The sequence below is a fragment of the Grammomys surdaster genome, unplaced genomic scaffold, assembly GCF_004785775.1.
Source record: "Grammomys surdaster isolate TR1022 unplaced genomic scaffold, NIH_TR_1.0 141, whole genome shotgun sequence".
NCBI classification, from domain to species: Eukaryota; Metazoa; Chordata; class Mammalia; order Rodentia; family Muridae; genus Grammomys; species Grammomys surdaster.
In genome coordinates, this window is record NW_021604599.1 from 8,196,512 (window position 1) to 8,206,511 (window position 10,000).

Consider the following 10,000-nt stretch of genomic DNA (forward strand, 5'->3'; position numbering starts at 1 on the left):
AGCTCAGGCCTCTTATTTGGGAGGGTTATATAGTAATTTTTATCACACTCATTAGAAACACAATTTGTTAGAACAAAGTCTGTTGCGAAAGTGTAATTACATCTTCCTGTGTGGTTGAATGAGGGCTGAATGGAACTTTTTCCAGGGGCGGCAGCTGTAGCTTGCCAAGTTCAAGTTCACCCTATAAAAGAAGTCTTGTGACTAACTGGTGCTACTTGTTTGCAAAACAGCCAGTGGGAGTAAAATTCATGAACGCTATGGAAATGAACTATTTCAATATCCAACGGGTTGTCTCTTGTTTTTCTGCTCCATTTTTCTGTGATGTGGTCAGATGATGTGAATTGCTTAACCGGACAGAGTGAAGTGAGCACTTGGTCTTTTATAATTGTTAGGAGAACTCATAGCTTGTACGTCCTCAGTCTTCTGACTGTTAAAAATGGGAAAAGTGGGGCTGGAGAGATGGCTCAGCATTTAAGAGCATTGACTGAGCCGGGCAGTGGGCAGTGGTGGCGCACACCTTTAATCCCAGCACTTGGGAGGCAGAGGCAGGTGGATTTCTGAGTTCGAGGCCAGCCTGGTCTACAGAGTGAGTTCCAGGACAGCCAGAACTACACAGAGAAACCCTGTCTGGGAAAAAAAAAAAAGCATTTCAGCATAGACAAGTGGTTCTCAAAGTGAGATTCCAGATCAGCAGCAGCAGCACAAGGAGCTTGGTAGCGTTGCATGTTCTCAGACCCCACCCATGAACCTCCAATCAGAGTCAGCATTCCAGGTGATTGCGGGAAAAGTTGAATAATAAATAGCCCTTGGGCTGCAAGAGTCGAGGAAGAAAGAGCAGGGTTTCGTTCCTCCCCATCAGCTCTTACCAGTGCAAGAGGGGCAGCACCCCCCATCGCTCGGGGGAATTGGATGGGAACAGGTAGAGTCACACCTTACTTCTCCACAGGTCACCTCTCCATCCTGGATGCAGAGGTCCTGAATTCAATTCCCAGCAACCACATGGTGGCTCACAACCATCTGTAATGGGGTCTGATGCTCTCTTCTGGTGTGTCTGAAGACAGCTACAGTGTACTCGTATATATATAAAATTAACAAGCAAATCTTTTTTTAAAAAATAGGAAAAATAGACCAGGCGTAGCAGCCCGTATCTTTAATCCCAACTCTTGAAGGGCTGAAGCATGCAGATTTCTGTGAGTTCGAGGCCAGCCTGATTTCCAAGTTCCAAGACAGCCAAAACTATATACTGAGACTCTGTCAGGGATGGGTCAGGGAATATGTGTGTGTATAATATATGTTCTCATGGTACATAGTATGAATAAATAAATAAACACTCAAGTTTTGACTCTAATTTATTCTTTGGTAATATTTTGCGTATATACATTGTATCTTGACCCTATCCCCCCAACTATAATACTTCTACCCCCTTCAGTTGCTCCTCAACAAAGCTCCTCCTACCTTTACTTCTTTTCTCTGTGACTTATGGGTCATGATAGGGCTACTCTTGGAACGGTGGTTGATATTCTTGACTCATGAAAGTCAGCTTGCTAGCTTTAACACAAGTCTAACGGGGGGATCTCCTGGGATGGCGGTTGTCTTACACATAGCTGAATCTAGAAGCCCTAAGGATGCCATGTCTTTTGATGTTTTTCTCAACATCTTGTCTTTATGAGGTAGGATGTGTGACTGCTAACAGTCTAATCTCCCTGCCAGCTTTGTTACTGACTCCAATGCAAGAAGGCAGCCCCGTCATGCCTTTTTTAAGTGTATGAGTGTTTTGATCATATGTATATGTGAACCACATGCATACATGCATGCCAGGTACTACTCATGGAGGTTACAAGAAGGAACCATATCCCCTGGAACTGTAATCATGAGCCACCATATGGGTATTGAGATCCAAACCCAGGTCCTTTGCAAGAGCCACAAGTGCTCTTAACCACTGAGCTGTCTCCCCAGTCTTGGCATTCCTCTTTTAAAGTCATACTCATCTCAGAAAAGACTGATTCAGGTCCAGATCATGTATACCACGAGCCATAAAGTAGTTAGATGGGGTCCACTTTATCATGTGAGCAGAGAGTGAGGAAGGTCCTTCAAAGGGGGAATCTTACAAAAAGGAGGAGAGAGGTCGTTTCTAAGTTTCTCTAGTACAGATATTTTCATTTGAACAGGGCTCACCTGTCTTGGGTTTTATGATATTTCAAAAAGATACTAAGAAGGAATAGACAAGATGTGGTACACAGGCCTGTAATCTCATCACTTAGGAAGCAGAGCTGGAAGAATCCTCATGAGTCTGAGGCCAGCCTGGGCTACCAAGTGAGACCTTGTCTCAAAACAAACTAGTAACCATAAAATAAAAAGTCTGGAAATACCATGATGACACTTTATTTACAAATTAATACATGTTAGTTTCTTAAATGAAAAAGATAAAAATAGTCAATTAAAAAAAACAACAATTGTTTGCAATTAATTAGACTTTGCTGTTGGCCTAAGCAAGCAGTTCATAGCAGAGGTGTATTGCTATAAAATGGCAGATGGAATTCCTTCCTCATTTGCTAAAGTACAGCTTTCCGGGGGGGATTTGCAGAAAGAGCAAATCTGTTTCTGATTTTAATACATCCAAAGGCAAGTAGGCTTTTGACCAATTACTACCAGGTCCTGAGATCAATCACCTCGCATACGCCATTAGTACGTGAAGGATTAGTGGCCTCAAAGATTTATGTGCGGATTAATCGGGGAGTGTACATTAGACGCTGTGTTTAAAGCCACCCTCATCCCTGCAGAGCATTTCTGTTAGTGCTTTTTGCAGATTCTTTAGCTCTACCTAACACTGACGTCGTGAGATCGGAAAGACCTCTTTCCATCCTCCCTGGCTTGGCTTCCCCTCACCCATCACCCCTCCCCTCGATGATTGGACAGGCCCAGCTAAGGAGACACAGAGCACAGGAAAGCAAGGAGCAGTGGCATCTAGTTGCTGTAGTTGAACAGTGACCAAAATTTATGGGACTGTGTACCGAGAGAGACAAGATGAGATACAAGAAGTACATAGCTATTCTGGAAGCGGCCGTGGGTATCACCCCACTTAACAAAAGAGAGCTTCTACCCGAGAGCCGGAGACACGTAAACCTTTGGCAGCATCCTGGGTAAGCAGAGGAGGCCCAAGCTTCTCTCCTAATGATGGAAACCAGTTTTGGCTGTGTGTGTGTGTGTGTGTGTGTGTGTGTGTGTGTGTATGTGTGGAGAGAGAGAGAGAGAGAGAGAGAGAGAGAGAGAGAGAGAGAGAGAGAGAGAGAGAAGAGAGAGGAGCTCTCGTGGTTGAGCTCAGCACCGAGAATGGTTTTCTTCTTCTTCCTTGATGTGTATAGTGCTCTCAAACAGATTCCAAAATATCAAAAGCAGACAACTGAACACCCGAGAAGATGAAGTATTGGGCATAAGAACCTCTTTTAATACTTAGCTTTTTAATGTTCTAAGTGTGTGTGCCTTGGGGCATCCATGCCATAGTACACATGTAGAGGGCAGAAGACAACCCTCATGAGTACATTCTTCCTTACTCTCCTTACATGGGTGCTGGGGATTTGCCAGGCTTGCATGGCAAACATTTACCTGCTGAGCCACCTCCCCGGTCCTGTTTTCGAAAACAAATACAAAATACATAGCTAACAATACTTATGGATAAAGACAGTATTCATATCCATCCTTCTTTCTTGTTTGTACAAGTGCAAATGTTTTTCATTATGGTGTATCGTATGTCAGCAGTTGTGGGCTGTAGCTCAGTATTCTAACACTTGGTTAGAAGGATGGTGAGGGCATTCCTAGCACTGGTCTGTGTGTGTGTGTGTGTGTGTGTGTGTATGTGTGTGTGGTGTGCATGTGCAAGTATGTGTGTATTGTAGGGATATTTGGCCTAGTCTTCCTGTTCCCATTCTTTGTAAGCCCACTGATTTACCATGCTGGAGAAAGCTGAGTTCTTTCTGCAGGGTCTGGGGTGCAAACATTTCTAAGGTCCTTCTTCCGTTTCTTTGCACGATGAACAGCTGTTGCCTGCAGTGCCTGCAGGGTGGACAGTCATTTTAGGGTCCTGAATTTTATTTTTAAGCTGCATGAGTTACACAGAAGCAGTCACCAGTCCACATGAGATATTGTTAATAAGTGGGATTTCTCCTTAAAAATTAAAATTACTGGCTTCAGTATACATTCATTATGGAAGGTGTAGAAAACATAGAAACACGAGTGGATTATTTATAGTTCCATTTCCTGAAGAGAATCTCTAGAATCATGAAAGTCAGTGCTTTTCAGCATAGGAAGAGGAAAAGAATTTTGCTGTCTACTCCCGGGGGATGTTTTGTACTGTGTTGGGGCATTTTTGGTTGTTAGAATTCAAGGTTGGTGCTGGCACTGAGTGGAGAAAGACCAGGGTGTCCCTGCTTCCTACTACGCATAGCACAACTGCTCTGCACCCTGTGACTCAGCTTCAAATGCTCTCGAGACATTTGGTTCAAGAAGATGTCCTGTCTGTAAGGGGAGGTTTTTATTAGACAGACTTTCCCCTTTTCAGTAATTCAGGTCTGCGACTGAATCTGGAGACATTACTATTTATTATTATATCATATACTGTTTTTCTTCCTAAAGCGTGAAGAGGTCGTGCTGTAATGAAAAACAGATTTTTGTTGTTGTTTCTTTTTGGATTTTGAGACCAAAAAGATCCCTCTATGTAGCCTGACTATCTAAGAACTAACTATGTAGTTCAGGCTACCCTCAAACTCATACATGTCTGTCTGCCTCAGCCTCCTGAGTATTGGAATATAAGGCATGTACTGTCACACTTAGCATCTTTTTTTTTTTTTTAAGATTTATTTTCATGCCAGGCGGTGGTGGCTCACACCTTTAATCCTATCGGGAAACAGAGGGAGGAAGATCTAGGTGAGTTTGAGGACAGCCTCGTTTACAAAGCTAGTTCCAAGGCAGTGAGGGCTACGCCAAGAAACCTTGTCTTGAAGAACCAACCCCTTCCCCCCCCCACACAAAAAAAGGTGTATTTTTATTATTGTTGTTTTCTTCCTGACCAAATGTAGCTTTACTGGAGTTTTATAAAATTTATTTTCTTTAATTTTTAAAAAGTAGCCGGGTAGTGGTGGTGTATGCCTCTAACCCCAGCACTTGGGAGGCAGAGGCAGGTGGATTTCTGAGTTTGAGGCCAGCCTGGTTTACAGAGTGAGTTCCAGGACAGCCAGGGCTACACAGAGAAACCCTGTCTTGAAAAACAAAATAAACAAACAACAAGCAAATAAATAAAGTATTTGTGTGTGTGTTTTGCCTGTGTGTATTTCTATATATCACAGGCATGCCTGGTACCCATAGAGGCCAGAAGAAGATGTTGCATTCCAAGAAGAAATGGATTCACAGAGAGTTAGTTGTGAGCCACATGTTGGTGCTGGGAATTGAACTTGGATCCTCTGGAAGGGCAGCCAGTGTTCTTAAACACCGAGCTATCTCTTCAGTCCTGAAGTTATTATTATTTTTTATTTAAAAAATTAAAATATAATTACTTCATTCTCCTCTTCCCCTAACTGTATTGTGTGTGTGTGTGTGTGTGATATGTGCATGTAGTTCCAGGTGTCCTTGGAGGCCAGAGGCATTGGATCCCCCTGCAACTGGAGATGCAGGCTGCTGTGAGCCACCTGATATGCATGCTGGGAATGGAACTTGGGTCTTCAGTCCAAAAGAGGAGTACTTTCTCTTACCACTGAGCCAGTTCTCCAGCCCCCAAACTGATTCTTGAGGGAGCCTCTGAGTGTGGCCACACTGAATGAAGCTTAGACCGTGGTCTAAGAGGAGCAGAAATACAGAGCTGGTGGGATCTTCTGTTGGGGAGGCCATAGATTTCTCCCTTGGCACACAGGTGCCAGGTGTTGGGGGTGACTGGAGAGTATAGCTGTCGAGGACCATGAGGACAAGCCTGGGCTTGTAAACACTGAATCAGGGATGCTTGTTCTGAATACAGAGTCAGGAAACTGGGAGCTATGACATGTGGTCTGTGTGTTTTCCATTTCTGAGTTCTAATTTAGTCTTCACTTGTTAGAGTGTGGAATAGCTTCATTGGAATCATCATTACAGAAGGAGGGCTTGGTCCTCAGACACAAGCTGGATGTCTTTACTATCTGGTCCAGGGCGGTTTGTGATGCTCTTCATCCCTAAACTGACAGATTAGTAGTTTGTTTAGAGATTCCCAGTAATTGGGATGAGTAAGTCCCATAAGGAGAACCATTTCTGTCTCCCCCTTGTCTCCCTAAATGATGAGAAACCATTCATTGCAAACTGATCCTTCATAAACAAAGCTCCACACTGGTTTTGATCTTTGCTTCTGAGCAGAACATTCCTGCAGGCCTGGTGCCTTGGCCTCATTATCTGAAGGACCGACATGCTCCTCTCACGGGTGAGTTCTCATTGCTTTGAGTTCACCCCAACAGAATATAGCTTTCCTGATCTCCACACAGCTTTATTGGGACCAGCCTTTCATCTAAGCTTAGCGTCCATTCCTTTCTGGGTATCCTTAGAGGGTTGATTTCCTGTCTATGTGTTAATTGATTTTGGTTAATTTTTATGTATATTGGCATTTTGTCTGCATATATGTCTGCACCACATGTGTGCCTGGTGCCTTCAGGAGACAGAAGAGAGCACTGGACCCCTGTTACTGGCGTTATGATTAGTTGTGAGCCATCATGGGTGCTGGAAATGGAACCCAGGTTCTTTATAAGATCACTAAGTACTCTTAAACACTGAGCCATCTCTCTAGCCCCTACTGTGTTAATTTTACTCTTTAGTTCTTCATCTTTCACAGACTTCAATGTCTTATTTTATTTGTATGTGTATTGGTGTTTTGCCTGCAGGTTTACCGTGTGTATGCAGTACCTACAGTGTAAAGAAGTACAGTCAGTTGTTATTTGCCATGTAGGTGCTGGGATCGAACCAGTTCCTCTGGGAGAACAACCAGTGCTTTTAACCACTGAGCATCTTTCCAGCTCCCAAATGTCTTATTTTGCAAACTTTAGCGTATATGTCAATCACCCTGTTAAAATGTAGATTCAGGTTGTATCTGCTAGGGAGCCTTCCGTCCACCTGTCAGCTCTGCCATCCCTGTTCTTTGAGATACAGATTTACTGTGTAACCCAAGCTGGGCTTGAACTCTTGACAGTCTTCCTTCTTCACCCTGTTATTCTGCATTTGCCACACACTCAAAGATGATGCTGAGGAGCAAGATGCTGGTATGGGTTTGGTCCATGGGTCACACAAGAGGCAGTGTCCTCTTGCTGTCTGCCTCGAGACCTTGTGCTTTTTATCCTGCTGGCTTTTTATCCTAATTCCTTCTCTCCAAAAAGCTGTTCAAGATCTCAGAGGTAGGAAGGTAGATTGTTGGCTGCATGGGTAAAATTTCCCATGAACATTCCCCATGAACTGGGTGTGCTGGTGTGTAGAGGCAGGAGGATCATTTATTCTAAAAAGCTACAGAGTAAGTTTGAAGCCAGCCTGGTCTACATGAGATTGTCTCCAAATTTAAAAAAAGACAGAAAGAAAATTAAATCCAGGATGTTATAGATAAACAAAAAAAAAGTATGTTAAAAAGCAAGATGTTTCACTAAAAGAAATTGTTTAGAACTGATACCTGCATTAAAAAAAAAAAAATCTCACATTCAGGCCAAAGGCGTAACCAAGCACATCTTGATTTGCTTGCCGTTTATTTATCTTTGGAAGTAATAATAGAAACTACGAATGGGCTGGGCCCGATCCGCTGCTTGCTTTGTAGGAAGTCCAGTTGACCTCGAGTTAGCCTCAGCCTACATTTCCTGCTGATCCTTGGAGAAGGGAAATAGGCTTCTTGCCTGAACAAATAAAATCAACACTGTCCCTTACTTCTGGTTTGTCAGTATAGGAAGGAGAGAGTTTAATGAAGATAGCCAGAATCTTTGTGTCACAGACAGAAAGAAGAATGGGTACAGAAATGGCAAGAGGGCACATTCCCTGGGAACCCCGCACATTCCCGCCCCCCCCCCCCCCCCCGTGGCCGTGGGCAGGGATGTGAAGGGTTAAATGTTTTTGTATTGAGAGATACAAAGAATCTGTCTCTTGAGATGCTGGCGGTCAGCAACATAGATTCAAGGCTATAAGCCAGTTTTACTGAAGTCACAAAGGACATCCCTTGGTCGTTTCAAGTGCTTTCTCTTTGCAGGCTTTAAAATGCAAAATTTTAGGTACATTGTACCATATTAAAGTTTTCTTACCAGGCCCAGGAGACGCATCTGTAATCCCAGCCCCTGATGGGAGGGAAGAGGAGGATTATGAGTTTGAGGCCAGGCGAGGCTACATATGGAGACCCTGTGTTAAAGGGGAAAAAAGTTTTTTTTTTCTTTCTATTTCTCAGTTGTTTTCTGTTAAGTTTCCCCTCCAGCCCACCCTCCATCTCCAAGAAAGAAAATTCTCTGAAATTCTTGTACTTGAGGATTATGCTCAGGTGGGTTGGGCCTAGTCCAATGTCTATCTGATAAACAGATTGATTGATTGATTGTGGTATGTCTGTATGGTAGAATGTTATTTGACTTTTAGAAGTAGTGGTGTATTAAGAGCTGGAGAGACAGTTCCGTGGTTACGAGTGTATACTGCTCTTGCGGAGGACCAGAGCTCAGTTCCTAGCAACAACCTTGGGATTCTTGCAACCTGCTGTTAACACTAGTTTAAGGGGCTCCAACACCCTCTTGTGGCCCCAGCAGGTACTGCATACACGTGGTGCCCAGATAAACATGCAAGCCAGGAGAAACCCATACACATGAAATAATGAATAAATTTTTTAAAAAGATAAAAAAAAAATCAGGTAAATCTCTAGAAACATAAATGAGATTGGTGATTGCCTAAGGTCAGAGGATGGGAGAGAATTACGGGCTGGGGAATGACTGACTGCTCACCGATGCTGGGATTCTTTTTGGGGACTAATAGGTGTTGTGTGTTGTGTGATAGATTACAGCGCCTGCTGTATAAGTCTGTGTTTATTGCCATCCTTCAGGATGAGCTATGATATTCAGACTTCAGTGTACACTTCAGAAGCTCATCAAGATGAGGGTGCACTTAGATCTAACCAATCTGTCTTCTCCAGGGCACGGAGTCCTGCCTTACTCTCTTCTCCCTGTGAGTGGGACTGGTACCCAGGCTACAGCTCCAGACCGAAGCACTCAGCAGCTCACAGACCGGTATCCACCTACAGCCTGCTCTCCCAGGTACTTGCTTGCTTGTCTCTTAGTAACCCACTCACTGGCTCACACCAAATTTGATATATCATTTCACATCATAGGTAAAGATGACTATTTTCCAGGTTGCTGGAATGTTCACGCATGTTTTCTAAAGAAATCTGATAGTAATAGCTTTTTTTTGTTTGTTCGTTTTGTTGTTATTGTTTTAAAACGAGGTGTCTCTGTTTAGCCCTGGTTGTCTTAGAACTTACTCTGTAACCAAAGTAGTGTTGAACTCAAAGGTCTGCCTCCCGGGTGCCAGATGAAAGGTGTGTGCCACCCCTGCCCTCGAGTTGGAAATGTCTGTTTTACTGAGTGAAGAGCTGAAGTCCTATCTGGGCTGTAGGCATAGTTTGGGCCCTAGGCTCAATCTCCATTCTTTTCCTAAGAGGTGAAGGAGGAGGAAGGATGGCTTAGCCGTGAAGAGCACTGCTGCATCCTGCCGAGGTTGGGTGATGTATTTCCTTGGCTGAGGTACATGTGTAGATCTCTTAGGGTTCATGATAACCCCATAGCTGCTGGGAGTAGTTTTTGATATGCCTGGTGTCTGGAGTTGGAGGTCATTTTGGTAGGTCACATTTAGCTCATCCTCATTGAGATGGAAAAATCATTATTATATTGAGCGGCACTTGGAAGTAGATTAAAGAAAGAACATGTTGGCTTCTAAAGATAAAATTTGTACTCAATTTTAGTAAGTACTGCGTGTGAGTATTACCTACTTACTG

The 10,000-nt window shown here is 43.5% G+C and overlaps 1 protein-coding gene across 2 annotated transcripts in view; it reads left to right on the top strand.

Moving 5' to 3' along the window:
- Positions 1-10,000, top strand: part of Tjp2 (tight junction protein 2) — a 124,093-nt gene that overhangs the window by 18,537 nt on the left and 95,556 nt on the right. Inside the window, exons 1-2 of one of the 2 annotated variants that reach the window (XM_028763975.1) lie at positions 6,421-6,433; positions 9,143-9,263. The gene's annotated coding sequence lies outside the window, so the exon portion shown is untranslated. Of the gene's footprint in view, positions 1-6,420; positions 6,434-9,142; positions 9,264-10,000 lie in introns of those variants that run through there. The other variant, XM_028763974.1, reaches the window with a different exon arrangement.